At 34.6% G+C, this 14881-nt stretch overlaps 1 protein-coding gene across 1 annotated transcript in view; it reads left to right on the top strand.

The window, feature by feature from the left end:
* Arhgap15 (Rho GTPase activating protein 15) overlaps nucleotides 1-14881 on the top strand; it is a 630363-nt gene that overhangs the window by 188571 nt on the left and 426911 nt on the right. The gene's annotated exons all lie outside the window — the stretch shown is intronic.

The raw sequence follows: 14881 nt of genomic DNA, 5'->3' as shown, positions 1-14881 counted from the left end.
ATCACTAAACACCAGAAACAATCACTACAGTTGATTATTGGTGCTAAAAAATAAAACAAATGCAAATCCTTAAATTATCACCCAGATTGGGCCTCATGTTTCCTGAAATTTTCACTTTCTTCCTCATGTTTGTGGTCCTAAAGTGTAAACCTTCTCAGGAAAAAATGCCAATTTTATTATTTATGTGCCTATTTCTGAGCTTTCTTGTTTCAGAATCATCTTCAAATTGCCTACACATTTATTATATCAAATATCAAATTCAGTAAGGCAACAAATTAGATCTAATTAACCAATGAGAAATTGTAACTGGGGACCTTTTGCTATGAGTAGCTTGTAGTTTTATGGAACTTTATACTTTTCAAAATCCTTTTCTCATTTGATATTTTTGTTATTATATTCTTTCTAATGATCTTATGAATAAGCAATTCAGAAACTTTATTTCCTTTCTCTGGTCAACACTTATAAGTAGGTATTTTACCCCTCTTTTATAAATAAGGAAATTGAAGTTTGAAGAGCCAAAATAATTTACTCAAATCACACAGAAACTAACTAACAAAACTGGAATTCAAACTCAGGACTGCCTCACTCTATAATCCAATATTTTAAAAAGTGTTAAACTTGCTTATAAGCTAATATTTCAGTCCCTGTCCATTCAATCAAACCTTTATAACTTTTGAGATCCAGTAAGTCTCTTTTAGTGGGACAGCTCCAAAAATTAAAATATTTCAATTGATCAATTTTCTGAGTGATGGGCACATGCCACTCATTTTGACATTTAATCAGATATTATTTCGCAATAGTATTTCTAAGCATATGCATTCATGACTTTTCTACCCTGTAACAGTTAAAAGAAACTTATCATTATACACTTTATTTCTAAATAGCATAAGCTTGCCTTTTCCAATGTTTTAACAATAGCTTTACTAAGCTCAGGTAAGTTATGGTAGGCAAATTCTAATTGTGCTCTTATCATCTCTGTGTCCAGGTCTTACCCCTGTTACTAGGTTATTATATAAGATGATGAAATTAGTAACTTTTTTATAGCAAAAGTGAATGAATTTTGAAAAAGAAATTAATATCTCATTGCAGTTGTCTTTACTTAATAAGATTATCCTGAGTAGGCCTCATTTAATCAAGTGAGCCCATACAAGAGTCCAGATACAATAATCTCTTTCTGGCTATGAACCACTAAATGGTCATGCTGTAGATGGGATATGGAGTGAGGCAGCCTCTAGGAGCTGTGGGCCTTTGCAGTACAACTTCAAAGTATAAGCTCCCAAAGGCACATGGGCTTGAAAGAGGACCTAGACCCTGAACACCTGGATTACAACCCATGGCTTCCTGAATAGAGGACTTGTCTAATTTGTACTCAAACTTCTTTTTTTTTTTTTTAATATTTATTTCTTAGTTTTCGGCAGACACAACATCTTTGTTTGTATGTGGTGCTGAGGATCGAACCCGGGCCGCACTCATGCCAGGCGAGAGCGCTACCGCTTGAGCCACATGATTATGGAAATTTAAAATAAGAAATATGTGTTGCTTTGAGCTGCTAAGCTGGTGGCAATTACTTATACAGTGTCAGTCAGCTCTTCATTACTGTGACCAAAAAACCTGAGGAGAACAACTTAGGGAGAGATATATTTTGGCTCATGATTCTAGAGGATTTGGTCCATTGTTGTCTGGCTTCATTGCTGTGGGCCTGAGTTGAAGAAGAACATCATAGCAAAGGGGAACAGTGGAGGAAAGCTGCTGAGCTCTAGGCAGCTGGGAAGCAGAGACAGAGAAAGGTATCTAGGAAAAGATAAACTGTTCCAGGGAATGCCCCAGTGATCTATTTCCCCAGTGGTTTGGGGACCACCCTACAGAAGTTGTGAGTGAACACATATTAAAGGAGTCTGTGTGTGATTAAGAATGTCAGGGGAAAAGGAGAAAATTGACATTAAAGTTCAAAGTTTAGTGTCTGATGACGTCAGAGTCTTTATGACCCAATCATTTCTGAAAAGCCCCACCTCTGAGTCTTGTAGCATTGGGGTCAAAGCCTTGAATGTAAGATTTTGGGGGACATTCCAGATCCAAACTAATAGCGGAATCACAGAAAACTAGTCATAGCTTTACTTTTAATACACTATAAAACTTGTTGATCTCTATGGAATTTATATACATATCTACATACACACATACTTTATACATATTATTTGCACACATGCACATGTAATACATGCCTAATTTAACAGCTGTTATCTTAAGACTTTTAATTTCAAAACTTTCAGTGAAATTGTGGAACCACTCTGCAGAAGTTATGAGCGAACATATCTTAAAGGTATTTGCCTGGTGATTAAGAATAATGTCAGGGGTAGATGGAAGAGTTGGTGTTAAACTTCCAAGTTTAGTTTCTATTTGTCAAAGGTAAAAAAGAAGAGTTTAAGTAAAAAGTGGCTTATCGGATCTATAAAGTATAAATAATGTAATGTTACTATTTCAATATTCCTGCCTAAAAGAGCTTTACAGATATAGCTTTCAACTGCGCTACTATTTTTCCATCAAATTTTAATACATAAAATAAAGTTGCATAATAGAAACAAAACTCTCAAGTGGCACTATATAAGATGAATATATGAAATATCCATGGTAATTTGTATGTTAAATTTACAAGTATTTTGTAAGTAACCATTTATGAGGCCTAAGTCCCTGTCAGTTTACAGTTAAATAAAGTCTGTCTTTTTTTAGGCTCTTGGGGACATTATGTAAGGGCAAAGAAAGCTAGTGAATCATGTCTTCAGAGTTTTGAAGTACCACATGTATAATATTGCTAAACTGTTTATGCAATTTCAACATATTATCCAAATAGAATTATGATTTTTTTTCTAATTCAGTTTGTCCTCAAGGTTTCATTTCTCCACCAGTGATATATTGGAAAACTCCTCTAGGCAATAAATATACACAGGATGAGTTGTAATTTTCCATTTCTAAAGTAATATGTTTGGTAACTGTCAATGTCCCCAGATCAATTTGGATGTCCATAGGGAAAGCATTTATTTGCACATTAACATAAGTAGCCTACACTGTATGCATATTCTTTTTTAGTTTTCCTTATGAGCATGTTCCTGTAACTATTGCTAAACCAATGTCACTTTCTTCCTAAACAATAACATTTTCTTGATTTGAGTTGTAAATTGATATCCTCATGCTGTCACTCTCTGAATATGAACCTTTGAACTTAATATATATCGTTTCTTTTAGCTTCACAAGGAAAAAAAAACATATCTGCAGCAAAAATTTGCTAGCAGAATAAGATGCACTTGAAGAGGTTTGTCAATCGTGAACCCATACACAAACTGGGGTTGTCTTATACATTACTGTAATACATAACAACTAACCATGTTTTCTCCCCTGAGAACTACATCTTAACAAGGTATTTTTTTATTATGTTCTATTCTTTGGCTGCTGTGCACTATGCCTTTAAGATCCATTGGTGAAATCTTTGTTCTCATATCTTCTTCCAGACCAAAACATTTGTAGAAATCAAACAGTTTTTAGGTTAGTAGTGTATCATAGACTCCATGTTGGTACTTATCTATAAATATTTGTTTGTTTGTGTCTCCTCTAGTAGAATATCAACTCAGAGTAAGAACAGGGTCTTATACATTGCTTTGTCAAAATCCAGAAGAACAGATAATACATAATAATCACTCAATAAAGTAGTTTTGACTTTACCCATTGATAGTGGAATACATAAATGACTGAGTGAATAATGAAAATTTTAAGTCAGTTTAAAGCAGAGATTATAGAGAGACACACATCTCCTTTCAGTCATCAAGCTAGGCTTTCTAAAAAGAATATTGTTGATGTTAAAGCAGTAATAAAGTACTCCTATGAGCACTTAACATGAGAAAAGCATTGAAACATGTAACTTTAAAAAGTCTAAGAGCTTCTTCAAAAGTGAAAAGGGGGATGAATGGATATTTCAGCAGTAGAGTAAAGGCTAATGTTAGTTCTTAATCCTGACCTCAGTTTACATTGCAATGCTAATGTTGATGATTATAAGACATAGGCTTCACACATTATAAACTCTCTCAGCCTGGTTCCACTATTCAGAGCCATGTTAGATGAAGAACATTTTCACAAATAATACATTTTTAGAGAGTCTCTTCTTCACTTTTTCAAATTACATTTCTTGTTATATGAGCTACCATTCTTAAGCTATCTACCAGGAAACCCTAAAAATAATAATGCAGATGTATGAGTCAGTGAAGGGTCCATCTCTCTTTTGTCAATCTATAAATCTTATAATTAACTTATAATAAAATCATACCCCTTTCACCCGTTTGTGCCTTGCTTAGATCACAATATCAATTCAAACAAAGAAATGGATGTTCTAGGAATGGGACATACACATACATTATTTCTTCTCTTTGAAATGAGGAAAGGGAAAAGAAACTAATAATAATGTGATATTGTTGCCTACCCGCTGTCAGCAGCCTGGAATTTAAAAACAAGTCTCCCTTTGGTTGTCCTGATGGTAAGATATAACTGGCTTTCATAATGCTAGAGGTACAAATGTCCTCATATTTTCAAGAATGTTTGATAAGATCCTCATCTGTTGTACATTTCAGTTGAGGTATTTTATGCTTTATATTGTATTTAATAGGCCTATTCACAAATGAAAAGTGTATGAAGGAAAAAGATGAACATCACTTCATAACAAGACATTGAGATAAACTATCCTAAATTATGAAAGCTTCCGCATGCATATGGCCTTTTTATTCATGGCTTTTCTATTCAAATATCAAAGTGCTTCAAGTGGCTTTGATGACATACTTATGAATTCATGAAAGTGTTTTTCATAATGTGCTCACCTTTGGTGCTTAGAGGTTATGCAGATTGCTTTTATTTGCTTGGCTGGAAAAGAAGAGCTACGAGTGGGTTGCAGATACATAACACTCCAAAAGAGTTTCTTATGTTGTCCTTACCTACTTTTCAGGAACTTGTTGGAACTCTGTACCCAAACTCTAGGCAATAATAATAAATGACAAATATTATCAGTTCTGGAGTATAAGTACTAATTTTGGTTTTGACTGCACAGTACATATAAAAACTCTGGAACATTTCCAGATATCTTCACTATCATTTAGTCCTTAAAACCCAGAACAGACATTTAAAAGAAAAAAAAAAAGAAGTTAAAAAAAAGGGGGGGAAATACACCATTATACTAAAGCTGCAGATGCAAGTTAGCATCATCAGAAGATGAATACTTGCAGCTTTCACTGGCAACTCGCTCAGATATATTCTGTATAATTAAATAAGGGAGCAGTTTAAAAAATAAAATTGCAACATCTTTGGTAATTCTTTGCGAATAATGGAGTAAGCAAAAGAGAATGAAAAAAACCCAAATGTGATTAGTGGTTGCTCCTCCTGAGAAATTCTTTCCACTTCTAATTTGACTTTTCTGAAAAGCTTTAATGAGTACTTTCCTCAGTGATACTGTTTGTTGTTTTCAATATATCACAAACTCTTTGTGGTTTTATTACCTTGTGAAGACAACACATCCATGAACTGTATGAAACACCATGTGGCTCTTGGCGTGGCATGTCCCTGCAACTCACTTAAACCCTTCTCGTCCAAATTGCAGGGCTCTTTTGTTTCAATGCTAAGGTTACTGCAATTCCAAAAAGAAATGAGAATTTTCAGAGACTTGCTTTATGAAGAAAAAGACTTTGAAGGAAGCAGGTAATAGTAGTACATCAAACATAGTGAAAGACAAGGTAGTTTAACTTGTTGGTTTGTTTGCTGAAACTCAAAAGTAAATATACTGTAGCTGAAAGTGTTCCATTTTTATCCGGCTGCTGTAGTAATGGCCGTGTTACTTCAGGGCTTCTACTTCAATAATTGATCAGGGTTTGTATAGCACCGGCTAAAAGCAAAAATAAGAGTGTTGCTTTGAACAAACTGCTGCACTGTTATAGCATTAGGCACAGAAACAAGATTCGGGAAATATAGATATAGAAGAAACAGGAAAAAGATGGATACATTGGGTGGTAAATACTGCTTCAGGCTAGAAAGTAATGAGAATTTTTCCGTAGAGAGTTTTGACCTGCTATTCAAAAATTGTTTCTTGTCTTAATAAATCCTAAAAGTGTAATTTACTTGCAAAAGGGAAAGAACAAAGGCACCAAAATTCTTTTGATAACAACACTTGTTAAGGTTGATAAGTTGGGTTTCAAATGTGTGAAGAAAAATGTGTGACAGTTTGTTTTAAGGTGACAACCTAAGTGTTCAGATACTTCCATCTTATGCTACTTATCAAGCAGTGTCCCGGTTGTAGCTTCCACTTGTACATTTGCAGTATAGACCATGCTGAAGTGGTGTGAGCTGAATCCATCTAGAAAGTGTGGTTATGTTTATTAGAAAATTGACAACCACAGACCTATATAATTTTTCTTAAGCTGGTAAAACTAAGACTTTCCTTTCTTTGTTTCATTCCAATTTGTTTTGCATTACAAATAAGAACAACTAATCCTTATGTAAAATAACTTTTCTCAACATAGAGTTTTCAATGGTAGTCTCTATATATTTTATTATTTTCCTGGATTTAACTGTATATGACTCACAATGCTATCCATCATTAGATGTCAACCATACCAATTATTGTATGTAAGTAGATAGGTAGATATAGATGCAGAAATATCTATACATGACATGTCATTACATGACAACTTTCATTTGTCATGTAATCTATTTATAAGTTTTTAGTTTAGGCTTCTTGATTATGTCTGTGCATGTGTCAAAAATCAACTTTAAAACTGGAAAGCATTAGATAACATGTTCTAAATTGAATAAGATTCATGCCATTGAAACAACTGCTATAATAACCTGCTGCTGTGATGTAGTAACAGTGATTAATATAAAGCAAGGTTATCAAACTTTAATAATCATGTAGAAAAGGAACTGCTTTTGATAATAATCAATGTAATTTTTCTGTTGTGAAATGTATTACAAATAGCTTATTTATTTATTTTATTCCTAATCGCCATAGAGAAGAAGAAAATTAAGCAGTTATATATTTCATACTAAAGAACAAGCAAAGAAGCATCTAAAATAATTTGCTCTCATTATATAGACTCTTCAAGGTAAAAATGATGTTAGCCAGCGTTGTCCCAAATAATTGCTTCAGATCTCAACTTTGCATGTACACACACCACTGTAATTAAAGGGAAACATTGGAATGACAATTGGGTGATCAAGTCCAGCATTTTCCACAGTAAGTTCTTTTAATGTTCATAGAGCTCACAATCAAATGAGTTTGGGAAATGTTAAACTAAATAAAGATGAACAGACTTTTTTTTTTACTGAAAAAATTTCTCAGGGCACTTAATATGCTAAAGCACCCTACAAATCTCCATGCAGGGCCTGGAATGAAGTGTTCCCAAACATATCTGATCATGAACATTTTTGTTCCTATTCCCAAGGGACTAGTTGCATCTTGGAACATAGTTGGAGAAATACTGATCTTGACCTATACCAGCAACAACCCTTATTAACTTTGCAGTAAGAAAATCATTTTCCTTGTTCCCATTCTAAATTTTAAAAAAAAGGTCTTAGAATTCCCAATATATTTCACAAAAGTTGCAAATCCTCTTGAAAATTATTGTATTGCTAAAATATTATTTTAAATAAAAATGAGAAAACTCTTTAAATTGAGGCTCAATAAGCTAAGGATATTTGTGGGTAGTAGTCTCCCTGCATATGTGACTTTGGATTTCAGAAAATTTCAATATGGCACACACTTTGAGAAAACTCATAATGAATTGAAATCACAAATATTAAATGTTTAAAAGCCAAGGAACTATTCAAAATAAAATGTATTCTTCTACTCATTCGGAATCTGGTTTGTATGCCAAGCAGTAAAGCTGAGAGATGAGGATACAGAGTTGAATCTGTGTTTAAGGAGGTAACCACCTAGGCAGGAAAAACAGAAGAAAATCACTCAGCTTATTAAGGCCAATAGTATGATGTGAAACCGTAGAATCCTATGGGTACCTGTGGTAGGAGTCTAATAACCTAGATCTGGTAACCAGATGGTAACATTTGAGGTGCTTCATGAAGGAATTGAAGGAATTATTCAGCCATAGAAATGTACACTCCAAAAAGACAAGATGCCAAACACACAGATGCAGGCATGGCGGAAATCATGTTGTCTTTCTTGATTCAAATATAAAGCCCAAGGGGAGAGGAAGGAAGCTGAAGTGGTAAATGTAAAAATAAATAAATAAATAAATAAATAAAAGAGTTCTTAAATGTTATGCCACAGACTTAATGTTTTTCTCTGGACAATGGAAGAACCACTGAAGGAAATGGATCCATGAGGAAACAGGTGGGAGACAGAGAGAGAGAAACTATGAAATCTGTTTTCTGATGTGCATGGATGTATAAGAGCATGACTATAGATTAGGATTAAAGTTTGGAGAAAAACAATGTCAGCTAACAAAGTTTTAATGAGGGAAGTTTGCCCTGCTTATGACAATGAAAGACAAAATAATTGACTATTCAGTAGTTATATTCCTCATCACTGATTTTCAAACTATTTTTAACCTCTGAACAATTTGCTGGTAGAATCTACAGTGAAAAATGCAGTGAAAAATACTGAGTGGGCATAGCTCTGTTGGATTTGTATGGATGTATATATGAAAGGCCTTGGGGAGCTGGCATGTGGCTCTCTATTTCTTTCTTACTCAGACTCAGGTGGGTCTCAGGAGATTTGAGAAAAAACTCTGGAACACAGTGAAGCAGAGTTTTAAAAGTCACTCTTATAAATATTGATTAAAAAAATCACACATTTGGCCAAACATATTAAATGGCCTATTTTCTGTTTCAATAAGCTTTTGGCCTTCTTTTTAAATTCTTTGAAAATTTTGTCTTTAAAAAAAATTAACATTTTTAGTTGTAGATGGACACAATATCTTTATTTATTTATTTTTATGTGGTGCTGAGTCTCCAACCCAGAGCCTCATGCGTGTGAGGCAAGCACTCTACCACTGAGCCACAATCCCAACTATGTTTTATTTCTTTAGTTCACAATATTTATTGAGAATAGTTGTACCAGGCCCTGGAATGGACACTGGGAAAACAATAAACATAGACAATATCCCTACTGCCAAAGAATTTAGACATAAGTAGGGAATATGAGCAAATAATACCGTAAATGGGTATGAAGCTGCACCTGTGCAAAGTGGGTGGGTGGGGGAATCTTCAAGACAACATGCACCACTATGCAAGTGGATATCTGGTCTACAAGAGGGAAGAGAAGCTTCTGTTCCTGTCAGATGGTGAGGTGAGGAGGCAGGGGCTAGAAATGAACTCCAGGTCAAGTGAAGAGAGTATACAAATGTGCTGTGTAGACAGCGAGCCCAGCTCATTTGAGGAGTTGTCAACAGGCCTGTTGTTATGGTTTAGATGAGGTGTCCCCCAAACCCTCACATGTGAGAGAATGCAAGAAGGCTTAGAGGAGAAATAATTGGGTTATAGTCTTAACCTATTCAGTGAATTAATCCCTGATGGGACTGAGTGGTAACTGGAGGCAGGTGGGGTGTGGTAGAGGAAGTGGTTCATTGTGGGCGTGGTTATGAGGTATATATTTGTAACTGATGAGAGGCACCTTTCCTTCTGCTTTCTGATCAACATGTAAGTTGTTTCCTTCTGCCACACTCTTTCACTAAGATGTTCTGCCTTACCTCAAGCCCTAAGGAATGGAGCAGGCCTTCTATGGATAAAATCTCTGAAACTATGAGCCCTCAAATAAACTTTTCCTCCTCTACAGTTGTTTTGGTTGGGTCTTTGTCTTTTAGTATTTTTTTTCCGAAAAAGCTGACAAATACACCTGTGTAGATGGGGGATGGATAATAGGAATAGTACAGGTGGCTTTCCAGTGGGGGAAGAAAGGGCCAGATTTGGAGGAGTTTCATAGACTAAATTTAAGATTTAATATTTTCTGTAGGGTAATGGGAAGCCATTGAATGATTCAAGAAAATACTAGTTTTTAAACTTTTTATGTGGTATTGTTTCTATAGACTACATGTCACAAATGTATCAAATTTTTCATTGAATTAAGGATTCATGAGTTTTGCCTGCCTGGGATGCTACCTTACAAGATTCATGGATTTTCAAAATTTAATCCAGGTAGCCCCTTCTGAGTTCTCTTCTAGATTTTTATACTTTCAGGATCATAGGATTTATTTTCAAACTAACTCTAGGTCAACTAAATTCAACAATGACTAGCAAAATATCAAATATATAAAAAATAAAGGATGGAAGGTGTTGTGCTTATATGTTAGCAAAATCCTACCAAAGCACTGGAAGGGGAGTGCCAATGACCTATGATAATTAACTTGAAGAGAAAAACACAGCATTAAATTAATTGCTCAGCTGGAAATTATTTAGTAATTCTTTGACTTTTAAATCCCAATGGTTTCCTTCTTGGTATAGTATTGTTAGACACTTTGAAATGTGAATACTCAAATGTATTACTCCTTCTTTTCACTTCTACTTATCAAGTGTACCTTTATGTGTCTAGTAATAACAAACACTTATTGGGTCTTAATATATGTATAGAAATATCTATGTTTTATGTATTCTATCTCATCCTCACAATTACTTTCAAAAAGTAGGAGTATTTTTCTTTACAAACAGGACACAGAGGTATTAGAAGAGATAATTTGCTTACCCAAGGCTATGCCATATATTACGTGGCTGAGTGGAGATCAGAACCCAGGAAGTCCAATTAAGTGTCCATTAAGTACTAAAGTACCCTTTCTTTAAAGAAAATAACAATAAACAAACAGTTGTAAATTTCATGACCTCTAATAAATTTCTAATATATGGAAAGAAGAACTAGTATTTTCAGTTTGTAAGTTAATGTGTACTGGATTCAGTGGTCCTTTGTATTTTTGGAAAATTATAATCAATGAGAAAGACAATAGATCAGAGAGATTAGATTTTTGGGTGTATATTTGACATTGACATGCTATGAGTGAAGGGTATTCACAGTCTCTTCAGCAAATAGAATCTAGACCCTATATTGGTTGCTTAATGGTAAGTGGAACATGAAAAGAAGGCTTTGTTTAGCTAATTTAGTGTCAAATTGTTAAATAATAGCAGTAGAGAGAACTTTGGAGTGATGGCTTCATATATTTCATTTAAGCACTTTCGTCTTGCCAATCCAGCTGGCCCCTTTAAGGTACAATAAACCAAATCAGGCTTCACTTTAAGGCATGACTTTTGACCCAGGTGTCTATCAAGAAAAATAAAGTACATAAAATATACACACTAATTCCATGGAGTCAGACTGCCTGGTTCCAATTCTTCTTCAGTTACTTGATAGCTAAGTGACCCTTTACAAGCTATTCAACCTTTCTAAATCTCAATTTGTTTATAAAATTAGACTAATAGTACCTCCTCCACTGTGTTGATGAAAACCCTGGGTTCCAGAGTTCATGCTCACACCACTACATCATTCTTGATAATAACAAACAAGAAGTAAAACTATAGCAAGCAGGGAATATGAGGCAATGTGTGCTCTGTTGGGGATTGATATCCATTTTTTTCATAACTATTGATTGAATGCCCATTACATATCAGAATTGATTCTAAGGGATATGCTCCTTAAATGTCATGCCAACTTAGTTAAAGAGCAAGAAAGGGACCTTTTGTTTTTATTGCTGTTTTTGAGTGGGAATATATCGTGGGGTAGTGAAAAAGATCACTGAGCTGGTTGGGTGACCTTAGATACAGGCCCAGCCCTCCCAGGTCTCTTTTTTCCTGGGTACTTGATTCCTTTATTTCTAAAAGGAAAGATTAAGTGACATACCAATTATGGTAGGATTCACAAATGTTCATAGTAAAATATAGGATACAGCAAAGAGATGTAATGGGACAGCAAAGATGGGTTACAGACAGCACCAGTGACATTATTATCAAGCAGATCTACAGACTGAGTCACTACAGTTGTGAAGACAGATTACATTGTGCTCCAGACAATCTTGAGCATCCAGAGAGAAGTCTGGAATTGCTGTGTGAGGCAACAGAGCCACAAAGAGAAGTTATTTTTCAAATATTTCTCTCATGTCACCAAATGTAAAAACCAGACCTGTGTCCATCCTATTTTAATTATCTTAGATTCCACCTCACTTGTTTTGGTGTCTATGGTTTTGTCTATTGAATTCTGTGACTAAGATTCTCAGGTTACACTTTGTGTGTGTTCACATAAAATATCACAGTATACTCTCAGATGTATTTAGCTATTGTATTCAGCAGCATCATGGAATTTGCATTATTTAAGCTAATCCTGTGTCTCACCATGTGAAACTCTCTGGAGAAGGTTTTGGGAGTTTTCACATGCAATTTTTAGATGGCCTATAAATCAACAGGGAACTTCTTTCACCAAACCAAGCAGTTTTCCTTCCTTGATTTTCTAATGTCTTAGACTCACATAACTCAAAGTTAGTCTTTCTTCTCTTTGAAAACAACCACTATTATGTTTAAATTCCTACATACAGAAACAGCAGCCATATGACAACGATAAAAAATGTGAGCAGTTCAATTCTTGGATCTGAACAGGGAAGGGTATTTTGTTGTTGGGGCTGGTATCTGCTACTATACTTTTATGTTACTCGTTGGAATGGGAGTCAAAGAATTACTCATTGGAATAATGGCTTAAGCTTTGGCGCCAAATTAAACCAAAACAGAGTGGAAACCTCTCAGGTTGAGGGGGAACAAGAAAGAGCAAATAGTCTTAAAAAAACCAATAATGTGGGAGTGGAGGCCTGCAGGTGGTGATTATAAGTGAGAGTTTGAGACATTTAGACCAAAACAATGTCTTGAGACAACCTTGATGTCTGCTCTACTATGTGAGATCCTAGGGAATAGTTGGGAAAAGATTTTGAAAATTGTCTGTCTTAGTAATGTAGCTTCTGTTTGTCATCTGCCACAGTTTATAATATTTCTCCCCAATTTTCATTGGTAATTTTGGGAAGGGGGTAATTTTAAAAGAAATCATTCACTTTTTTATGAGGCAGCAGCATGCAAGTAAGTTTGTTTAACTTGACTATAAACCATGTATTTGTCAATTCCTAAACTGGAAAACTGAGGATAGTACTAAGGTCAGTCACTGTTGCAGTGTTTGATTATAACAAAGTTCACCGCTAGGCTCAGGTTTCTGAAAGAAGGCAGCTTTGATGGTGAGGATTTGCTCCTCTGTTTACATAATGAAGCTCCAACAGTAGTGGAAAGGGGGCAGGTCATAATGAAGCTACACATTTGTTGGAATAAAAATATTTTTGTTTTTCTGTTTTTCATACATTTGATGGGGCAATGGTAAAAAAATAATCCAAATGCAAACTATAATCATAAAAAATAAACTCATCTATGAAGCAATCAAACTACTGAAATTTTCCCTGTGTCAGTTTACAAATGCAAGATAGGTAGCTTCTTGTTTTCATACTTTTGGAAGAGTTTATTCTTTAATTTGACTGGATTCTGTCTGTTGATGGTTCGATTTCTATAAATGTGGAAGAAACTCCTTTCTTCTCTGTGAATACCCTGGAGCCTGTGAATTCTGCCTTTGTAGTTCATTGCCCAATAAATGGCCTGTTTATTTACCTTTCTAGCTTCCCTTCTTTGGGTAATTCATGGAACTACATGCTTTTGTTTCCTCTTTATTAACTTAGAAAGCACCTGGATGATAGCCATTTATTAAATACTGTTTTAACAATTTCATACTTAGGTAAAGATTGTTTACATTATTCACTGAAAATGTAAGAAAGGATTTCATAGCTATGACAATTTTCTAGATGAAGGTAAGAAACTTTTCAGAAAGTTTTGCAAAGACAGCCAAGCCACAAGGTTGTACCTAAGATAAATAACGCCTCTAATTACATTGCCATACATTTTATGGAAATTACTTCAAAATGAAAGATAATGTGTTTCTTTCCACCTTCATGTTCTCCTTTCTTCTTCTTGGTTTTGGCTATACTTAGTCCAAAGTAGCATATATATATTGAGAACAATAGTAGAGGAGTCCCCTTTACATCAAATTTCATCTCACCCAGTCATTCTATTTTTCTCATGCATTTAAGTTTCTAAAATGTCTTGTTTACTCTGCATGAATGCTAAACAGCAGCCTATAGAATGACTCTTCCTAATTTCCAAACAAACATTACATACTGGTTCCTCCCACCTTTTCAATAAAATTAGTGGGTTCCAGTTGTCCTGAAAAAATTATAAGAACTTTTATTAGAACCATGAAGAATATATCAACTCAGGAAAATATTGATTATTCTTAATTATCAACAGTTCTGTTTTTTAAGTGTCTTAAAACACAAGTTTCTCTTAATTTGATGTGAAAAGCTACATTGCTTTGAACCTTAAGAATAGTATCAATCACTGAAAACAAATATAAATCCCATTTCATAATTGGCCTATGAGTTTTGTGACATAATTGGAGGTAGCTCTGTATTTATGCTTCCAAATGCTGTAAGACTGATCATCGACTATATGTTCACTGAAGAACAGAATTTTACTCACTGCACATAGTGATGTCATAGATAATTATTCTGATTTGGAGATTTGTGAAAATAAATAGCCATGTCCCAGGTATTATTATTAAACACTTTCTGGGTGTTTTCATGGAAATCGTCATTTTTTTGTCCACCCAAGTACTAACCAGGCCTAACCCTCTTTAGCATCCGATATCATATCTGGCACGTTAAAGGTGGTAGAGCTGTAGACTCATCATGTTTTTCTAAAAAAAACACTAGCAATGGTGCTACTGCTATTGCTATTGCTATTGCTAGTGTTTTGTAGAAAAAAAAAAAAACACACTCAGGAGGGA

The sequence above is a fragment of the Marmota flaviventris genome, chromosome 11 (assembly GCF_047511675.1).
Source record: "Marmota flaviventris isolate mMarFla1 chromosome 11, mMarFla1.hap1, whole genome shotgun sequence".
Lineage (NCBI taxonomy): Eukaryota > Metazoa > Chordata > Mammalia > Rodentia > Sciuridae > Marmota > Marmota flaviventris.
This window is presented reverse-complemented; position numbering and strand designations above follow the sequence as displayed.